The sequence below is a fragment of the Nothobranchius furzeri genome, chromosome 2 (genome assembly GCF_043380555.1).
Source record: "Nothobranchius furzeri strain GRZ-AD chromosome 2, NfurGRZ-RIMD1, whole genome shotgun sequence".
NCBI classification, from domain to species: Eukaryota; Metazoa; Chordata; class Actinopteri; order Cyprinodontiformes; family Nothobranchiidae; genus Nothobranchius; species Nothobranchius furzeri.
This window is the reverse complement of record NC_091742.1, coordinates 47378457-47400023: the sequence shown is the minus strand read 5'-3', so window position 1 is coordinate 47400023 and position 21567 is coordinate 47378457. Positions and strand designations below refer to the sequence as shown.

The window sequence follows — 21567 nt, the reverse complement described above, 5'->3', positions numbered from 1 at the left end:
GGATCGAGGTGGATGGAGTGCAGGAACCGAGATCCGTGGCTGAACATTTCTGGTTGGCAAGTGGAACATCTGACAGAGTGGTCTGCAGAGGGTGCTTCTGGATGCCTCATCTCACTGTCCACTGCATCGTCCATCAAAAGGGTTTGCTGGGCTGGCTCAATCGACGGCTGTCACATCACTAACATTCAGATATATGCAAAAAAGGAGATCATGAGTATGATACTTGTAACTCTAGCAGATAACAGGACTAAATGATTTTTAAACTAGAGATTCCCACGTAAATTACTTGCCTGTTAACAGTAATTGTGATCTGGTGGTACTTCCTCCAGAGCAGACAACTCAGCAGAAAGTTGGTCCCGCCAGAGGGCACCACTGACTGCCTCCAAACCAGCCTCCCCCTCATCTTCTGGAGCATCATCCTCCAGTTCATTGTCCTGCACCACAATGTCACCAGCACTGAGGCAGATGTTGTGCAGGATGGTGCATGCTGTGATGACCTGTAATAGAGATAAAAATTTAATTTATATTTCATTCCCAAACAAAGATTACACCCAAAGTTTATTTCCACTTTGTGTTAACTTACATGAGGTACAAAGGTGCTGTGGACCTCCAGCGCTTTCAGGAAGATGGTCCTGAACCTGGTCTTCATTCCAAAAGCACGCTCAATGATGCAGCGTGCCCTGGAATGATGGCTGTTGAAGCGCTGGGCTCCCACACCTTGAACCACCCGTTTGTAGGGGGTGATGAGGGGGAGTGGATGTTGGAGGCATGGGTACCCTCCATCCGCGAGGATGAAGTGCCCTGGAGGAGGAAAGGCTGACTGCCTGTACAGTGGGCTGTGCCGGAGGACCCTGGAGTCGTGGACCGACCCAGGCCAGCCCACATAGGTGTCCATAAAGCGGCCCTGATGGTCACAAACTGCCTGCAGGATGATAGATGGGAACAGTTTCCTGTTTCTGTAGCACTGACCATCAGGACCGCTCGGAGCCTTGATCCGAATGTGACAGCCGTCGATCGCACCTGCTGCTTTCATGAAAGCTCTGTGTCGAGCCAGCCCAGCAAACCCCCGAGACACAACCTCCATCTCCTCTGGGGTTTTGGGGAGGTGAATGACCTGGTGGAGGATTGCGACCAAATCCTCCGTGACTCGATGGACGATGTCGTGGACAGTTGAGCGAGGCATCCCAAATACTCTTGAGACCACCCTGTAGGATGTTCCACTTGCCAACCAGAACAGAAACACCAGGGTCTCGATTGTGGCACCCCAACCATGTCGCCGATCTTGGTTCAGGAGATTTAGCAACACCACAAAAGACTCCCTGCTCAGACGAAAATCTGGCCTGGGATCTTCCTGGTTAAAAAAACCGGTCCAGGACTGGCACACTCATGTTTATCCTACAGTACAGGGGTCTGTTCTGTTAAAAGAAAAGTAGAGAACAATAAAACAATTAAAAAAAAAACTGTATAAATGCTTGAGATTTTTAGAAGAGAGCTAGGCATTATTAGGCATAAGTTGAAAAGGACAATACACATTAAACACATTGTAATGCTACTTTTACTATGAAATTTATGCACAGAACCAAGCATTATGATCAAATACAAACTTCTAAAATGTCATTCCATTAATTATTTTAGATGAATATAGGTTAAATTAACTATATGCATGTTAGTCTACTCTATACTAATGTGTATATTCAGCCACATGTCTTTCTGTTGCTTAAAATATAAATGAAACTAGCACTAAAGTTAACATGTAATGCCTGAAAGCTGGTTCACTAAACAAAAAATAATTTTACCTGGATATGGCTGCTTCTCAACCTTAAATACAAAGGCCGGTGACGTTTACTAAGCAGTCGCAGCTCCTCAAAAACCAAAAATAAAAGGGAATACTGCTGTGGATCCATTTTCACCTCTGACTAGCTTGTTAGCCTGTTTGACGCCGTCACGGTAGCTAAGCAACTGGACCTGGGGGCGGGAATAAAAACGAGGCTAGTACTGTCCAAATTCAGAGCCGCTGACTTCTGGTTCTATTTCGTCTAGTCTTAGCCCTTAAGCTAGCTGCTATTGGAAGGATGATCTCCGCATCAGCCATTCATGAAGAGCTTAAATGTACGCCCACCAATAGTGGGCCCCCTCGTGGTATATAACCGCAGTGACCCCACTGCTCACCCTTTTTCTCTTCATGCCAAGCTTGAGAGCTTTATTAAAGAGCAAATATTATCCCAAAAGAGCAAAATTATCCGAAGACGACTTACCAGCCATGTCCAGCGATGCCAGACCCTGCCCGACCTGCCAGACGGGCTCCATTTCCAGCGGCGACCTGCACGCTAAGTGTGAGGTCTGTCTCGGGGCTCACCACGCTGGCCTGGCCTTGACCCCGCAGGCCTCGTGCCCGTTCTGTGCCGCTCTGCCCGTGGCGGAGAAGATTCGCCGGGTCGTGTACTTCACTCCCGCCGCCGACGAAGAATTTCCGGTGGCTGACTCCTACCCGCTGGACAAGGCTTTGGTTTTCTTCGACGCCGGTCAGGAGCCGGCTGGCTTCAACCGGCTGGATGACGTCACCGACAGCGAAAACTACGATGAGGCGGCATCCCTCCTAGACATAACAGAGGTCGACGAGCTTCGCTCAGCGGGTCCTTCTGCCCCAGTGGCTTCTCGCTCCTCCCTGCCAGCAGTAAGAGCACTGCTCCAGGAGCTTCCCGCCATCATTTCTGCGGCAGCAGCCCGCAAGGGGCTAGCTGTGCCAGAACCGGCCCCGCCTGAAGCGGATGATTTGGCGGGAATTTTCGGGGCAACTCAGACACGCTGTCCAGACCCTATCTGGCCGCGCTTCCCCGCTGCTATGAGCTGCTGGTCTGCCGCCTTCTCCGAGCCTGCCAAGCTCAAGGCGCCAGTCTCCGTGTATGCGCCCATCACCAAGGTCGAGGGGTTTTCCGACCAAGGCTGGCCGTCCATTCCTCCGCTAGAGCCGGATTTGGCCTCGCTGTTCGGCGCCAAGAACCACCTCGCTGGCCCGCGAGCTGTTCCCGCTTCAAAACATGACCAGCTGCTGACGCGGCTCACCGACCGCGCACATCAGTGTGCCTTTCAGACCGGCGCTGCAGGGAATAACATCGCCCTTCTTGCCTTCGGCGTCTCCAAGATGATGGAGGAGCTGGAAGCTCCCGAGGAGTCAAAAGCCGTCATAACTAAGACTGCTGATGCTATCCTCAATCTGTGTGCTGCTGTGCTCACCGGTTCTGCTCGCATCGCTGCCTGGCAGACCCTCATCCAGCGAGCGATCTGGCTGAAGGCCCTGCCCTCCATTCCGGAACATCTGCAAAGGGAGATGCTGGATGGCCCCATCACCACCGATGTTCTGTTTGGTCCCCATCTTAGGGACGTCATTGAGAGGGCTCAGAAGACGGCCGAACTATCGGCTACGGTGCGAGACCTGGTCCACCCTCGGTCAGCCTCGCACTCCGGCCGTTCAGCCAGAGGATGGGACGAACGGCGCGGAAGCTTCAGACGTCCAGCTGCACCGCCCGCTCCACGGAGCCGGCCTCCCGCTTCGGCTCCACATCAGCGGGACCAGCGAGATGGCAGACAACGGTTCCGGCGGGGCCAGCAGACGCCGTCTTGGCAGTCCCAGGTGCAGGAGCCTCGTCAAAAGCAGCCACGGAAGTGACTCTTTGGGGGGAATGTGTGTGTTACTGATTGTTCAGATGTTGTTGGTTTTGAAATAAAACCCAAAAAACGTCACTCAAAGAGCACAATCCTACAGTCCTCCGCAGAATCCTCTGCCGAGTTTTCACACATGTTCCCCACACCAAGCACTGCTGCACGCACACATGTTCCTGCAGGTAGTCATAATACACGGCCAGCCGTAAGGGTGCGCTCCATTTGCGCTCCGGCCCCAGCATCCGGCCAGGCCCAACTCTTCCCGCTCTCCCCACGCTGTTGGGTGGGGCGGGATGTCATGTCGCTTTCTCGACCACGCGCGGCGGCACAGTGCGCGGCTCCATCCGCTAGCACTCTGTCGCCCCCGTGCACAGGCCCGGCTCCCACTCGTCCTTCACTCTCGGACTCCACGCTCCGTGGTGTGGACCAGCCTGTTCCAGCTGTTTCGCACTCGCCCTTTCAAGCGCAGCCCTCCATGGGTCACCCCCAGTTCTATGGTACGGGCGACGGCGGTAAGGGCGCATGCACAACCCTCAGACGTTGTTCACGTGACCGCGCACACGCGTCCATTGTCGGAACGCGCGCACGAGTGGCGCCGCCTTTGCATCATGAGCAAATGGATTTCGGACACCATTCATTGCGGTCACACACTTCATTTTCAGGCCACTCCACCTCCCTTCAACGGGATCGTGGAGACGACGTTCACATCGCAAGTACAGTCTCAGGCACTAGAGCTGGAGCTGCGGGAACTTCTGTCCAAAGACGCTATTTCCCGAGTCCCTCGCGGACAAGAATTCTCGGGTTTCTACTCCCGCTACTTCGTAGTACCGAAGAAGTCGGGAGGAATGAGGCCGATTCTCGACCTGTCCCTGTTCAACTGCTCCATAGCAGTAATGCATTTCCGCATGTTAACGATGAGAAAAGTCCTGGAATATGTGCGCCCCGGGGATTGGTTCACGTCAATCGACCTGAAAGACGCATACTTCCACATACCAGTAGTTCCAAACCACCGGAAGTTTCTGCGTTTTTCGTTCAAGGGAGTTCAATATCAGTTCAATCGTCTCCCTTTCGGCTACTCGCTAGCCCCGCGCACCTTCTCCAAATGTCTGGAGACCGCGCTGCAGCCACTGCGCACGGAGGGAATGAGGGTCTTATTTTACCTGGACGATCTTCTCCTGTGCGCTCGGTCCAAGGACGAGGCGTCACAGCAAACCAGGAGGTTGACAGAGCATCTGTCAACCCTAGGGTTTTCTATAAACTGGGAAAAGAGCTCCATCCTTCCATCCCAGTCGATTGTGTATCTCGGGGTGGAGTTGGACGCCTCCCTAATGAGAGCACGTTTGTCGCCTGCAAGAGCGGCAGATCTCTCCACGGTGATCTCCCGTGTTCAACCCCGCAAGATCGTGAGAGCCCGGTTAGTCATGAAACTCCTGGGCATGATGTCCGCAGCCCATTCGGTGGTGCCGCTAGGTTTGCTGCGCACGAGGCGCTTGCAACGCTGGTTCGTCCGCCTCCGGGTACACCCGATACGTCAGAAGAGACGTATGTTGAGGATTCCCCCTTCAGTGGGCGGGGACCTCGCTCACTGGGGGAAGCCCTGCATCCTCTCACCCGGGGTTCCCATCGGACGTCCTGCGTCACACGTATCTGTGTTTACGGATGCGTCACTGTCGGGGTGGGGGGGCACGTGCTTGTCCCATACGGTGGCAGATCGCTGGCCCTCCCACACGCACAAGCACATAAATGTGTTGGAGCTTATGACAGTGAGGAATGTGATCAGACACTTCGCTGCCCTTCTTGAGGGCCGTCATGTCGAAGTTCACACAGACAACCGGTTAGCGGCAGCCTACATAAATCGCCAAGGGGGAGTTCGATCCCTCCCACTGTTGCGTGTCGCCACAGATTTACTGTGTTGGACACATGTCCACCTGCTGTCCATCAGAGCCATCTACATTCCGGGGGTACTGAATGTAGTGGCAGACATCCTGTCGAGAGGGGGACCCCGCGACTCCGACTGGCGTCTACATCCTGCACTGATATCACAGATCTGGATCAGGTTCGGGGAACCGTCTGTGGATCTGTTCGCGGCTCGCGAAAATGCTCAGTGTCGCCTGTGGTTTTCCCTGAGTCCCCGGGACGGACCCCCGCTTGGGGCGGACGCCTTCTCACACCAGCCCTGGCCTCGAACGCTCCTTTATGCGTTTCCACCAGTCCCTCTGATTCCCCGTCTCCTGGACCGAATTCGGTCGGAACAGCTCTCGGTGATTCTGGTGGCTCCCAGACGCGTGTCCGCGTCATGGTTTCCGGACCTGCAAGCGCTAGTCTCCGGCTCCCCGTGGAGGCTCCCGTGGAGGGCGGACGCCCTTCTCCAGGCGGATGGGATAATCAAACATCCTCCGGAAATAGGCCAACGGCTGTGGGTCTGGCCGCTGAGCGGTCACGCTTAGAGGCTTCTGGGCTGCCGCATGATGTGGTCGCCACGATTCAGAGTGCGCGGGCGCCCTCTACCTTTGCGTCTTACACTGCTAAATGGGCAGCTTTCCAGAACTGGTGCGCAGAATGGAATGTTCAAGCGCTCTCCTGCCAGCTGGCGGATGTCCTATCGTTTCTGCAGATACTGATGGACAGGGGCCTCGCATTCAGCACTATTAAAACATATGCTGCAGCTATCTCATCCTGTCACCAGGTTTTTGGTGATAGATCTGTTTTCAATCATCCCCTCACAAAACGTTTTCTAAAAGGTGTCAGGAGGAACAGACCTGTGTCCCGCCCGCTTTTTCCCCAATGGGATCTAACGGTGGTTCTGCGTGGCTTATCTGAAGCTCCATTTGAACCCTTGGACCAGGTCTCACTCAAGTTCCTGTCGCTTAAAACTGCACTGCTGCTGGCGCTAGCATCAGTTAAGAGAGTGATTGACCTAACCGCCCTCTCAGTGGCTCCCGCATGCCTCAGGATCCGGGAGAATGGCGGGTCTGCTGTTTTTTGCCCCAACCCAGCCTTTGTGCCCAAAAGCATTAATGCTTCCTTCAAATCCAGGTCAATTTCATTGGCTGGAATTTTTCCTCCTCCCCATAATTCTGAGGAGGAGGCGGCTTCTCACCTTCTCTGCCCGGTGCGCGCGCTTGCACGATATGTGTCACGCACTTCAGGGATTCGTCGCTCACAAAACCTGTTTGTGCACTACAGGGAGTCTTCCCTTGGTCAGGCGCTGTCGGCCCAGCGCCTTTCACGCTGGCTGTGTGACGCCATTTCCCTCGCTTACACATCATCAGGGCAGGATCCCCCTGAGGCACTCAGGGCTCACTCAGCCAGAGGGATTTCCTCTTCGATGGCGCTCCTCAGTGGTGTGTCAATGGAAGACATTTGTCAGGCTGCTTCATGGGCTTCACCCTGTTCCTTTACTCGTTATTATTTACGAGATGTGTCTTCAGGTTCCATCACTCGTTCAGTGCTTGGACCCCAGCAGGCTAAATGAATGCTTATGGCACCTCATTGGCCTTGCTGAGATGGATTTCATCCTCTTGTGGATGATGTTTTTTAGTGGGGGCCCCTCTCTTATCGTGCCTGCCTCAGTCTTTAAGCCTGGTCTGAGGTTGAACGTCCCCCACTAGAGGAGATTTGATTGGGTGTGTCCATTGGTTGTGTTAACCAGTGGGGCGTAAACCCATCCAGCTGCGCTTTATTCCAATAGCAGCTAGCTTAAGGGCTAAGACTAGACGAAATAGAACGTTGGTTACGTATTGTAACCCCAGATTCTATGAGTCTAGTCGCAGCCCTTAAGCCACTGGCCCCACTGGTTATGATGGGAATAAGAGCCATTGGAGGTGAGAAGTGGGGTCACTGCGGTTATATACCACGAGGGGGCCCACTATTGGTGGGCGTACATTTAAGCTCTTCATGATTGGCTGATGCGGAGATCATCCTTCCAATAGCAGCTAGCTTAAGGGCTGCGACTAGACTCATAGAATCTGGGGTTACAATACGTAACCAACGTTTTAGCGGTCTAGCAAGGACCCGCCCTTGCTAAACCGGCGAGGACCCGTACTCACAAGCATCCTACCTCTGGATTCGGACACAGCGGCTGTGTCTCAATTCAGGGTCTGCATCCTTCGAAGGACCCAGCCCTACCCGGCCGACGTGGGCTGCGTCCTCCGTCGGCCGGGCAGACCGGATGTTAATGGCTGTGAATTTGGACAGGCCTAGCCTTCATGAATTCCCGCCTCTCCCTCGGCGAACGTTCCGTCACCTAGCAACCGTGGAACCGCTGAGCAGAAGGGAGAAGGAAAATGTTGGCGCTCGAAGCATTATTGAGCTTTTTAATAATTTCCTTGCTTCTGGAGGAGTTACAAGAGATGCATCGACGGCGAAGGCATTTTATATTGCTCAGGCTGAGAAGCAACAATGAACAGGTAAAGTAGTTTCTATTAAGTAGCCTTTACCTATCGGCTATAGCTAGCTTACTGGATAGTTTTAGCTACTTCTTACAGGTTGCAAACATACTCCGTATTAAAATCGAACCTTATACTCAAATACAACTTCAAATCTTTTATACTTACTCAACTACAAAAGCTCCCCACCAAAAGAGTTACTCAAGTAAGAAGAAAAACAATGTGAAAATGGCTTAAATAACAAAAAAAATCATTCTAAAATATGGATATCATTAAATAACAAATAACTGTAAGCAGAAAGAGCACATTACACTACCTGTAGAAGGACATCTAGTGAACGAAAATAAAAACTTTTTATATGACTTACAAAACTTAATTATGGACAGAACTTTCAAAACATAATTGATCTTTTGGTCTTCATTGCATACACTGTTCAAAAGTTAATTTTTTAGAATTGTGAAATAATACCATGAATATGTACAATATTATCACATTTACAATTACAGCTTTGAAATAAAACTTTATTTGTTCTGTATTTCTCTTTAACCAGACTAGACCCAGATACTGCAGGATTAACCTGAGTGTCCCAGTCCTGGACCGTTTCTTCAACCAGCAAGATCCGAGACCAGACTTTCGTGTGAGCAGGGAGTCCCTTTCAGTGCTGCTGAATCTGCTGAACCAAGATCGGCGTCATGGTTGGGGTGCCACAATTGAGACCCTGGTGTTTCTTTTCTGGTTGGCAAGTGGAGCATCTTACAGGGTGGTCTCCAGAGCGTTCGGGATACCTCGTTCGACTTTCCACCGCATCGTCCACAGAGTCACAGAGGAGGTTGTGGCCATTCGTCACCAGGTCATCCACCTTCCAAAGACCCCTGAAGACCTGGAGGTGGTGTCCCAGGGGTTTGCAGGGCTGGCACGGCACAGAGCTTTTGTTAAAGCTGCAGGTGCCATCGACGGCTGCCACATCAGGATCAAGCCTCCAAGCGGCCCTGGTGGTCACTGCTACAGGAACAGGAAACTGTTCCCATCTATCATCCTGCAGGCTGTGTGTGACCATCAGGGCCGCTTCAGTGACACCTACGTGGGCTGGCCGTGGTCGGTGCACGACTCCAGGGTGCTCCGCCACAGCCCCCTGTACAGGCAGTCAGTCTACCCTCCTCCAGGGCACTTCATCCTCGCAGATGGTGGGTACCCATGCCTGCAAAGCCCACTCATCACTCCCTACAAACGTGGGAATCTAGGTGTGGCTGCCCAGCGCTTTAACAGCCATCATTCCAAGGCACGCTCTGTGATAGAGCGTGCTTTTGGAATGATGAAAACCAGGTTCAGAGCCATCTTCCTGCAAGCGCTGGAGGTCCACCACACCTTTGTGCCTCACGTAAGTGTACGAAATATTGATTTTCACATTTCTTTGAAATAAATTTAAATTAATTATTTTATGTATTACAGGTTGTTACCGCTTGTGCCATCCTCCACAACATCTGCCTCAGTGCTGGAGACTTTGTGGTGGCGGAGGATGAGCCTGAGGAGGATGGTGGAGATGATGAGGGGGAGGCTGGTTTGGAGGATGTCAGCGGTGCACGCTGGCGGGACCAGCTGTGCTGTGAGGTGTCTGCCCTGGAGGAGGTTCCACTGGACCATGACTACTGTTAACAGGTAACAAATGAATGCATTTTTTTAAATAGCCTAACATTTCACCAATAGTATGTAGATTTTGTATTTATTATCTCCTATTTGTCTATTTATGTTTCAGTCTTGGTCATGAAGCACCCGTCGACAGCCAGTCCTGCAAACCGATGGACGATGCAGTGGACAGTCAAGATGAATCTTGAAGCCCTCTGCAGACCACCCAGTAGGATGCTTCACTTGTCAACTGGAAAAGAGCAGCCACGGGTCTCAGCTCCAGCACTCCATCCATGACAGTCATCTGTTCAGCAGATCCAGCAGCCCTGTTAGAGACTTCCTGCTTAAGTTTTTGAAACGGTCTTGGAACAGGACACTCAGGTTAATCCTGCACCATATATTAGATTTTTCTATTATTTTGTGTTTCCCTTAAATATGTTGTGTATATATGTTCAAACATGTTGGATCTACATTTTTGTAAATAAAACTATTAAGTTGGATCCATTTCTGCATTATTTTCTATATTACATTATTTGTTTATTACATTTAACAATACACGTTAAGGAAACTAATCTTCAAGTTCATTTTAATACTTTCTCAAGACATTCTCAATATTTTAAATATTTTAATATTGCTTTTAGAAGCAATTCAAATGCACCCACAATAGGCTGTTTTATGTTTGTTTTTTTAAATTAAAATGATCAAAATAACGCACTAAAACAATGTTTTTGGGATTGTTGGAGAGCTAATTCAGAGAAAATAGTTTGCAAAGCTGAGCCTGAGATGTGATAACAGTGTTTAATACTTTCTAAGGGTCTTAATTTGACCCAAACCGATTGATCACCTTTTAAGACTTTTCAGGACCCAGTGGATACCCTGTAATATTAAACACTTCACATTTGTAAACAAAAATAAACTTCAAGAGTTTAAGAACTGATTTTATTTAGATCATAACATTTGTTAGATATGGTAAATCTTTACTTATCATTTTTTCAAGCAGACTAAAAAGCTTCCCAAAAGTCTCCCTTCTCTCCTGTGCCCTCTGCTGCTCTGCCTCCCTCTGCAGCCTCATGTCCTCTCTGATGAGCTCCAGAAGCTGGTCATCGCTGTCCCTTCTCCTTTTTCTTGCACCCTGCTGACTTCCTCCTGGCTGACCATCTTCATCCTCACTCTCCTCCCTTTCCTCCACTGCTGTACTTGGCCCTGGAGTGTCCTCACGGATAGAGGCAATTAGGACAGGTGGACTGATAGAGGGTCTCTGTCCTAATAACTCATCCATGAGGTCAAACCAGGGCCAAGTAGCAGCAGTGGGCTTCCCACTAACCCCCTCTCCTGACCCTGGATACTTGCAATCCTAGGTAAAAAAAATAAAAATATGTCATTTTACACAAATACCAACAAACCTGTTTAAACTTTTTAGATTTAGCATGTATTCATGTTATATTTTTACACACACATCTACATACTTTATATTTTTTCTTTAAATTATCCCTTTTTTTTTTTTTGCCTGGATGGGGGTCACCTTCCCCTGGATGGACATTTTCTCCAGAATACTCCTAAAATGTAAGAAAAAGAAACAGGAAGAGAAAAGATAGAGAAAAAGAGGACAACGGATTATTCCTTTCATGTTTTGGCAGAAAAAACTGAACTCAAACGAATTTTTTAATAAAATATGACATACCTCCATGCCACAGACGCCGAATGCTTTGCTCCGGTGAACATGTGGTCCATCTCCGCTCGAAGCTTTATGAATTCTTGGGTTTTGTCTTTAGTCCCTAAAATATTAAAATCATGGTGAAAACGTAGCGGGAGAAGTGCGACACCGAGCGGCCGAACATACGAGCCAAGACCGCAATACAAGCACTTCTACGGTAACATTTCTAACTAAAAATGTTCGTGTATTAAAAAAAAAGCCCTTACCCTAACAGTTTTCAAGTTTATACTTACATTTATACGTGCTATCTTCTCCAACAGCTCCCGCTTCACTGTCCGCCATTGTTGTAAAAGTTTTTCTGCCAGTGTCGGTACAAGATCGTTGGTTACGTATTGTAACCCCAGATTCTATGAGTCTAGTCGCAGCCCTTAAGCGAGCTGCTATTGGAAGGGTGATCTCAGCATCAGCCAATCATGAAGAGCTTAAATGTACGCCCACCACGTGGGCACCCCTTGTGGGTTATATAAGTGGAGCGACTCCACTGCTCGCCTCCGATGGCTCTTAGTCCTAACAGAACCAGTGTGGCCAAGTGGCTTAAGGGCTGCGACTAGACTCATAGAATCTGGGGTTACAATACGTAACCAACGTTCTATTTCGTCTAGTCTTAGCCCTTAAGCGAGCTGCTATTGGAATAATGCGCAGCTGGATGGGTTTACGCCACACTGGTTAGCTCAACCAATGGACACACCCAACATGTCTCCTTTTAGTGGGGGTAGCTAAGCCTCAGCCCAGGGCTTAAAAGGCTGAGGCAGCCAGAGAGAAGAGTGGGGCCACCACTAAAAAATATCATCCACAAGAGGATGAAATTCATTCAAGCAGGGCTGATGAGGTGCCATAATGCGTTCACTCAGCCTGCTGAGGTCCAAGCACTGAACGAGTGATGGATCCTGAAGACACATCTCGTAAATAATAACGAGTAAAGGAACAGGGTGAAGCCCATGAAGCAGCCTGACAAATGACTTCCATTGACACACCACTGTGGGGCGCCACAGAAGAGGAAATCCCTCTGGCTGAGTGAGCCCTGAGTGCCTCAGGAGGATCCTGCCCTGATGATGTGTAAGTGAGGGAAATGGCGTCACATAGCCAGAGTCAAAGGCGCTGGGCCAACAGCGCGTGCCCAAGGGAAGACTCCCTGTAGTGCACAAACAGGCTTTGTGAGCGGCGAATCCCTGAAGTGCGTGACACATATCGTGCGAGCGCGCGCACCGGGCAGAGAAGAGGGGAAGCCGCCTCCTCCTCAGAATTATGGGGAGGAGGAAAAAGTCCAGCCAATGAAATTGACCTGGATTTGAAGGAAGCATTAATGTTTTTCGGGCACAAAGGCTGGGTTGGGGCAGAAAACAGCAGACCCGCCATTTGCCCGGATCCTGAGGCATGCGGGAGCCACTGAGAGGGCGGTTTGGTCGCTCACTCTCGTGACTGATGCCAATGCCAGCAGCAAGGCAGTTGTAAGTGACAGGAACTTGAGTGAGACCTGGTCCAAGGGCTCAAATGGGGCTTCAGATAAGCCACGCAGAACCACCGTTAGATCCCACTGGGGAATTAGCGGACGGGACACAGGTCTGTTCCTTCTGACACCTTTTAGAAAACGTTTTGTGAGGGGATGATTGAAAACAGACCTATCACCAAAACCCTGGTGACAGCATGAGATAGCTGCAGCATATGTTTTAATAGTGCTGAATGCGAAGCCCCTGTCCGTCCGTATCTGCAGAAACGATAGGACATCCGCCAGCTGGCAGGAGAGCGCTTGAACATTCCGCTCTGTGCACCATTTCTGGAAAGCTGTCCATTTAGCAGCGCAAGATGCAACGGTAGAGGGCACCCGCGCACTCTGAATCGTGGTGACCACATCATGCGGCAGCCCAGAAACCCCTAATCGAAACCGCTCAGCGGCCAGACCCACAGCCGATGGCTTATTTCCGGAGGATGTCTGATTATCCCATCCGCCTGGGGAGGGGCGTCCTCCCTTCGCGGGAGTCTCCACGGGGAGACGGACAGTAGCGCTTGCTGGTCCGGAAGCCATGACGCGGACAGGCGTCTGGGAGCCACCAGAATTACCTAGAGCTGTTCTGACCGCATTCGGTCCAGGAGACGGGGAATCAGAGGGACTGGTGGAAACGCATAAAGGAGCGTTCGAAGCCCGGGCTGGTGTGAGAAGGCGTCCGCTCCGAGCGAGGTTTGGTCCCGGAGACTCAGGGAAACCCACAGGCGACACTGAGCGTTTTCGCGAGCCGTGAACAGATCCACACGGTTCCCCGAACCTTATCCAGATCTGTGATATCAGCGCGGGATGCAGACGCCAGTCGGAGTCGCGGGGACCCCCTCTCGACAGGATGTCTGCCGCTACATTCAGGATCCCCGGAATGTAGGTGGCACAGCAGGTGGACATGTACCCAACACAGTAAATCTGTGGCTATGCGCAATAGAGGGGGGAATCGAACTCCCCCTTGGCGATTTATGTAGGCTGCCGCCACCAGGCTGTCTGTGTGAACTTCGACATGACGGCCATCGAGAAGGGCAGCGAAGTGCATGAACACATTCCTCACTGTCATAAGCTCCAACACATTTATGTGCTCGTGCGTGTGGGAGGGCCAGCGATCTGCCGCCGTATGGGACAAGCACGTGCCCTCCACCCCAGACAGTGACGCATCCGTAAACACAGATACGTGTGACGCAGGACGTCCGATGGGAATCCCGTGTGAGGGGATGCAGGGATTCCCCCAGTGAGCGAGGTCCCCGCCCACTGAGGGGGGAACCCTCAACATACGTCTCTTCTGACGTATCAGGTGTACCCGGAGGCAGATGAACCAACTTTGCAGGCGCCTCGAGTGCAACAACCCCAGCAGCACCACCGAGTGGGCTGCAGCCATCATGCCCAGAAGTCTCATGACTAACAGGGCTCTCACGATCTCGCGGAGTTGCACGCGGGAGATCACCGTGGTGAGATCTGCCGCTCTCACCGGCGACGAACGTGCTCTCATTAGAGAGGCGTTCAGCTCCACCCCGAGAAACATAATCGACTGGGATGGAAGAACGAAGTTCTTCCCCCAGTTTATAGAAAACCCCAGGGTTGACAGATGCTCTGTTAACCTCCTGGTTTGCACTGACGCCCCGTCCTCGGACCGGGCGCATCGGAGCAGATCGTCCCGGTAAAATAAAACCCTCGTTTCCGCCGTGCGCAGTGGCTGCAGCGCGGTCTCCAGACATTTGGAGAAAGTGCGCTGGGCTAGCGAGTAGCCGAAAGGGAGGCATTTGTGCGCGCGTTCCGACAGCGGACGTATGCTCGAGGTCACGTGAGCAACGTCGGAGGATTGGTTTCGCGCCCTTACCGCCGTCGCTCGTACCAGAGAACTGGGAGCGACCCATGGAGGGCTGTGCTCTTAAGGGCGAGTGTGAAACAGCTGGAAGAGGCTGATCCGCACCGCAGAGCGTGGAGTCCATGAAGGACGAGTGGGAACCGGGCCCGGGCACGGGGACGTCAAAGTGCCAGCGGATGGAGCCGCGCAATGTGCGCGCTTTGCGCGTGGTCGCAACAGTGCCATGACATCCCGTCCCACCCAACGTTGTGGGGGGAAGCGGGATGAGTCGGGCCTGGCCGTAGGCTGGGGGCGGTGCGCAAATGGAGCGCACCCTTTTACAGCTAACCGTGTAACATGACCGAGTCCGACTGTGTGAACATGCAGATGTGCTGCAGTGCTTGGTGCGGGGAACATCATGTGTGAGGATTCGGCAGAAGGTTCTGCAGAGGACTGTAGGATTCTGCTCTCGATGTGACGTTTTTTGAGTTTTATTTCAAAACCAAAATAATTCACAGAGCTAACATTGCAGCCATAAGCACACACATTCCCCCCAACGAGTCGTTTTCGTGGTTGTTTTCGGTGAGGTTCCTGTGACTGCCAAAGCTGTGTCTGCTGGCTCGTTCGGAACCGTTGGCCGCCAACTCCCTGGTCCCGCCTCAGCGGGAGGCCGGCTCCGCGGGGCGGGCCGTGCAGCTGGGCGCATGGAGTCTCCGCACCGTTTGTCCCATTCTCTGGGGGAACGGCCGGAGTGCAAGGCTGACCGAGAGTGGACCAGGTCTCGCACCGTGGCTGAAAGTTCAGCCGCTGAGCCTTCTAGATGACGCTCGTAAGATGGGTACCAAACAGAACGTCAGAGGTGATGTGGCCTTGCAGCATCTCTCTGTGCAGGTGTTCAGGAATGGAGGGCAGGGCCGTGAGCCACAAGGCCGCTGGATAAGGGTCTGCCAGGCAGCAATGCGAGCAGAACCGGTGAGTACAGCAGCGCACAGATTGAGGATGGCATCAGAAGTTTTAGTAATGATGGTTTTTGACTCGACAGGAGAGTCAAGCTCCTCCACCATTTTAGAAATGCCAAAGGCGAGAAGGCGATGGTATTTCCTGCAGCGCCGGTCTGGAAGGCGCACTGGTGTGCGCGATCGGCGAGCCGCCTCAGCAGCTGGTCATGCTTAGCGGGAACTGCTCGCGGTCCAGTGAGGTGGTTCTTGACGCCACACAGCGAGGTCAAGTCCGGCTCCAGTGGAGGAACGGATGGCCAGCCCTGGTCGGAGAAGCCCTCGACCTTGGTAATGGAAGCATATGTGAAAATTGGCGCCTCGAGCCTGGCAGGCTCGGAAGCGGCGGACCAGCAGCTCATGGCAGCGGGGAAGCGCGGCCAGACGGGGTCTGGACAGCGCGTCTGTGTTGCCCCGAAACTTCCCGCCAATTCATCTGCCTCAGGGGAGCCGGTTCTGGAACGGCTAGCCGCTTGCGGGTCGCAGCCGCGGAGATGATGGCGGGCAGCTCCTGGAGCAGCGCTCTAACTGCTGGCAGGGAGGAGCGAGAAACCACTGGGGCAGAAGGACCCGCTGAGCGAGGCTCGTCGACCTCCGTGTCGTACAGGAGGGAATAATGGCTGCGGCAGCCAGCCTCGTCGTACTCCTCACAAGGCTCGTCGACCTCCGTGTTGTACAGGAGGGAAAAAGGGCTATGGCAGCCAGCCTCGTCGTGCTCCTCACGAGGCTCGTCAACCTCCGTGTCGTACAGGAGGGAATAATGGCTGCGGCAGCCAGCCTCGTCGTACTCCTCACAAGGCTCGTCAACCTCCGTGTCGTACAGGAGGGAATAATGGCTGCGGCAGCCAGCCTCGTCGTACTCCTCACAAGGCTCGTCGACCTCCGTGTTGTACGGGAGGGAAAAAGGGCTATGGCAGCCAGCCTCGTCGTACTCCTCACGAGGCTTCTCGACCTCCGTGTTGCACAGGAGGGAAAAAGGGCTATGGCAGCCAGCCTCGTCGTACTCCTCACGAGGCTTCTCGACCTCCGTGTTGCACAGGAGGGAAAAAGGGCTATGGCAGCCAGCCTCGTGGTCGACCTCCGTGTTGTACAGGAGGGAAGAAGGGCTATGGCAGCCAGCTTCGTCGTACTCCTCGCTGTCGATGACACCGTCCAATCGGTAGGAGCCAGCCGGCTCCTGGGCGACGTTGAAGAACCGTAACGCCTTGTCCAGCGAGTATGTGCCAGCCACCGGAATTTCCTAGTCGGTGGAGGGGGTGAAGTACTCGACCCGGCGGACCTTTTCAGCCACAGGCAGAGCGGTACAAAACAGGCACGAGGCCTGGGGGTCAAGGCCAGGCCAGCGTGGTGAGCCCCGAGACAGACCTCACACTTGGCGTGCAGGTCGCCGCTGGAGATGAAGCCCGTCTGGCAGGCCGGGCAGGTCCTGGTGTCGCTGGACATGGTCGGTGAGTAGATTTTTCTTGTATAATTGCTCTTAAAGGAAGCTCTTAAGCTTGGCGTGAAGAGAAAACGGAGGCGAGCAGTGGAGTCGCTCCACTTATATAACCCACAAGGGGTGCCCACGTGGTGGGCGTACATTTAAGCTCTTCATGATTGGCTGATGCTGAGATCACCCTTCCAATAGCAGCTCGCTTAAGGGCTAAGACTAGACGAAATAGAACTGCTCGGGTGCAAGATCGGCTCGGGGTCCTTCGACTGCCGATGACGTCAAAGTACGGCAAACCGACTCTGACAAAATACACTACACGTCTATACTGTTGGAAAGAATTTAGCACTTTCGTTATTTAAATAACGTTTCTTAAGACGTAAGTTTGTGTTTATAATGGTATTTGTAAAATAAAACACTATATCTTATTCATAATGTTGAACTCCTCTTTGAGCACATTCCTTGAAGAATCATAGGTATTAGCAACACCTGTGAAATTGTATTTGCAGGAAAGAAGTGTGTCCCGTTTATTTAAGTATTTTGTGTTTAGAGTTTTTGACGTCTTGTCATAGACTGTAGCTGCTAGCCAAAACTCTGGAGTTAAAAGTTTTCTGGCTTTACTAAAAAACCTGTCTGTACTTGTTTGATTGATGGTATTTTTACTTTCTATAAGACTCCAAATGTAATCATTTGGCACGTTTGTAATTCATTATTTGCAATAATGTAATCGGCGATATTAGCATTAGCATTCCTATGGGTTTTTCCATGTATATTAGCATTGCGCTAACCACTCGCTGCCAAATTGCAGCCTTTGAGATTAGAAAATCTCCTGGCTTTACTAAAATACCTGTCTGTACTTATCTGATTGATGGTATTTTTACTTTCTATAAGACTCCAAATGTAATCATTTGGCACGTTTCTAATTCATAATTTGTAATAATGTCATCGGCGATATTAGCATTCCTATGGGTTTTTCCATGTATATTAGCATTGCGCTAACCACTCACTGCCAAATTGCAGCCTTTGAGATTAGAAAATCTCCTGGCTTTACTAAAATACCTGTCTGTACTTATTTGATTGATGGTATTTTTACTTTCTATAAGACTCCAAATGTAATCATTTGGCACGTTTCTAATTCATAATTTGTAATAATGTAATCGGCAATATTAGCATTAGCATTCCTATAGGTTTTTCCATGTATATTAGCATTGCGCTAACCACTCGCTGCCAAATTGAAGCCTTTGAGATTAGAAAATCTCCTTTTGTCAAATCGCAATTTAATTGCACATGCAGTTAATCGTTCAGCCCTAATATACATGCAGCTCTATGCTTCAAGGGTATTTTCAAAGAGGTAATGATGGATTTCTTTGTAAAAGTTGTCCATCTTTCCAATAGAAAGATTTGCCTGGACCAACGTAACATGATAACAATGTAACGTGATTACGTAATTCCGTAAGGTTCATGTTCAGCCAATCAACTACTTAGACGTCATCGGCAGTCGACGGACCCCGAGCCGATCTTGCACCCGAGCAGATCCTGGCTGTGGCTGTGTCTCAATTCAGGGTCTGCATCCTTCGAAGGACCCAGCCCACCCGGCCGACGTGGGCTGGGTCCTCCGTCGGCCGGGTAGACCGGATGTTAACGGCTGTGAATTTGGACAGGCCTAGCCTTCATGAACTCCCTCCGCGAACGTTCCGTCGCCTAGCAACCGTGGAACCGCTGGGCAGAAGGGAGAAGGAACTTTAAACGATGGAGCTCGACGTTTTATTTAGCTTTTTAACCCCCAGAGACCCAAATTTAGAAAAAAACTGCAAAATCTTTTTTTAACCTTTCACATGTTGTTCTAGGAGGCCAGATAAACGGGCCTATTTACACATTTTAACAGCCAATAGTGTTGCAGAACTGAACAATAGGACCTATTAGCAATGTAAATGTGGTTTTAAAAAGAAAAAAATGGGGAAGGTTTATTTTTGTAGACTTAAATCTGATGTTGTAATATTACAACCGTGGGTCTCTGGGGGTTAATCATTTCTTTGACTGTTGGAGAGCTAATTCAGAGAAAATACTTTAGACAAGCTGAGCCTGAGCAAAGATGTGATAATAGTTTTTAATACTTTCTAAGGGTCTTAATTTGACCAAAACCGATTTGTCACCTTTTAAGACTTTTCAAGACCCAGCGGATACCCTCTAGTAAACAATTCTCATTTGTAAACAAAAATAAAATTCAAGAGTTTAATGCAGAACTGATTTTATTTAGATATTTCTTTTGTATGTACATGTTTAATCTGTATTAACCATTTTTTTCTAGCAAAGTAAAAAGCTGTCAAAGTTCTTCCTTCTCTCCTGGGCACTCTGCTGCTCTGCCTCCCTCTGCAGCCTCAAGTCCTCCCTGATCAGCTCCAGAAGCTGGTCATCGCTGGCACCTTCCCCTGGATGCCCATTTTCTCCAGAATAGTCTTAACAAACATGTAAGAAAAGAAACAGGAAGAGAAAAGAGGAAACGGGTTATTCCTTTCATGTTTTCACAGAAAAAATAAACTCAAACGAGTTTTTAAAATATGAGATGTTATTGTACCTCCATGCCACAGCCGCCGAATACTTTGCTCCGGTGATCATGTGGTCCATCTCCGCCCTAAGCTTAATAACTTCCCTGGTTTTCTCTTTTGTTCCTAAAATACAAACTTCTATTAAAATCAGGGGCAAACGTAGCGGGAGAAGTACGACACCGAGCGGCCGAACATACGAGCCGAGACCGATATACAAGCACTTTTACTGTAACATTTCTAACTAAAATAATGTTCATGTATCACAAAAAGTCCTTAACCTAACAGTTTTAAAGTTTATACTGACATTTATATGCGCAATCCTCTCCGACAGCTCCCGCTTCACTGTCCGCCATTGTTTTTAAGTTTTTCTGCTGGCCGGCTCGCAAGACATCTTGGGAAATGCTACCTATTGAAGGATACACCCGACCCATCCTTCATTCAGGCGAAAAGAAGGCCGCATTCGTTGACCGCATTTGAAGGAGTCTTCGAATTGGGACAGGCCTAGTCGCGGCGCTGTGACGTAACCGGCCGACGAATCCGGCCGACGTAGGATGCAGACCCTGAATTGAGACACAGCCAGCCTGTGTGAGTCTGCATCCTACCTCGGCCGGATTTGTCGGCCGGTTACGTCACAGCGCCGCGACTCGGCCTGTCCCAATTCGAAGACTCCTTCAAATGCGGTCGACGAATGCGGCCTTCTTTTCGCCTGAATGAAGGATGGGTCGGGTGTATCCTTCAATAGGTAGCATTTCCCAAGATGCATTGCGGGCCGGCCGGCAGAAAAACTTAAAAACAATGGCGGACAGTGAAGCGGGAGCTGTCGGAGAGGATTGCGCATATAAATGTTACAGTAAAAGTGCTTGTATTGCGGTCTCGGCTCGTATGTTCGGCCGCGCTCGGTGTCGTACTTCTCCCGCTACGTTTCCCCCCTGATTTTAATAGAAGTTTGTATTTTAGGACCAAAAGAGAAAACCAGGGAATTTATTAAGCTTAGGGCGAAGATGGACCACATGATCACCGGAGCAAAGTATTCGGCGGCTGTGGCATGGAGGTACAATAACATCTCATATTTTAAAAACTCGTTTGAGTTTATTTTTTTCTGCGAAAACATGAAAGGAATAACCCGTTGTCCTCTTTTCTCTTCCTGTTTCTTTTCTTACATGTTTGTTAAGACTATTCTGGAGAAAATGGGCATCCAGGGGAAGGTGCCAGCGATGACCAGCTTCTGGAGCTGATCAGGGAGGACTTGAGGCTGCAGAGGGAGGCAGAGCAGCAGAGAGCACAGGAGAGAAGGAAGAACTTTGACAGCTTTTTACTTTGCTAGAAAAAAATGGTTAAGGAAGATTAAACATGTACATGTAAAAGAAATATCTAAATAAAATCAGTTCTGCATTAAACTCTTGAATTTTATTTTTGTTTACAAATGAGAATTGTTTACTAGAGGGTATCCGCTGGGTCTTGAAAAGTCTTAAAAGGTGATAAATCGGTTTTGGTCAAATTAAGACCCTTAGAAAGTATTAAAAACTATTATCACATCTTTGCTCAGGCTCAGCTTGTCTAAAGTATTTTCTCTGAATTAGCTCTCCAACAGTCAAGGAAATGATTAACCCCCAGAGACCCACGGTTGTAGTATTACAACATCAGATTTAAGTCCACAAAAATAAACCTTCCCCATTTTTTTTCTTTTTAAAACCACATTTACATTGCTAATAGGTCCTATTGTTCAGTTCTGCAACACTATTGGCTGTTAAAATGTGTAAATAGGCCCGTTTATCTGGCCTCCTAGAACAACATGTGAAAGGTTAAAAAAATATTTTGCAGTTGTTTTCTAAATTTGGGTTTCTGGGGGTTAAAAAGCTAAATAAAACGTCGAGCTCCATCGTTTAAGGTTCCTTCTGCCCAGCGGTTCCACGGTT

General features: G+C 50.2%; 1 long non-coding RNA gene across 1 annotated transcript; it reads right to left on the bottom strand.

Annotated features, from left to right (window-relative positions):
• Window positions 1–19418: 19418 nt before the first annotated feature.
• LOC139066378 (uncharacterized) lies at window positions 19419–20097 on the bottom strand. Its single transcript, XR_011519273.1, has 3 exons — window positions 19956–20097; window positions 19681–19774; window positions 19419–19561 (listed from the first exon to the last, which is right to left on the bottom strand). It is a non-coding gene; the product is annotated as an uncharacterized lncRNA (long non-coding RNA).
• Between the last annotated feature and the right edge of the window lie 1470 nt (window positions 20098–21567).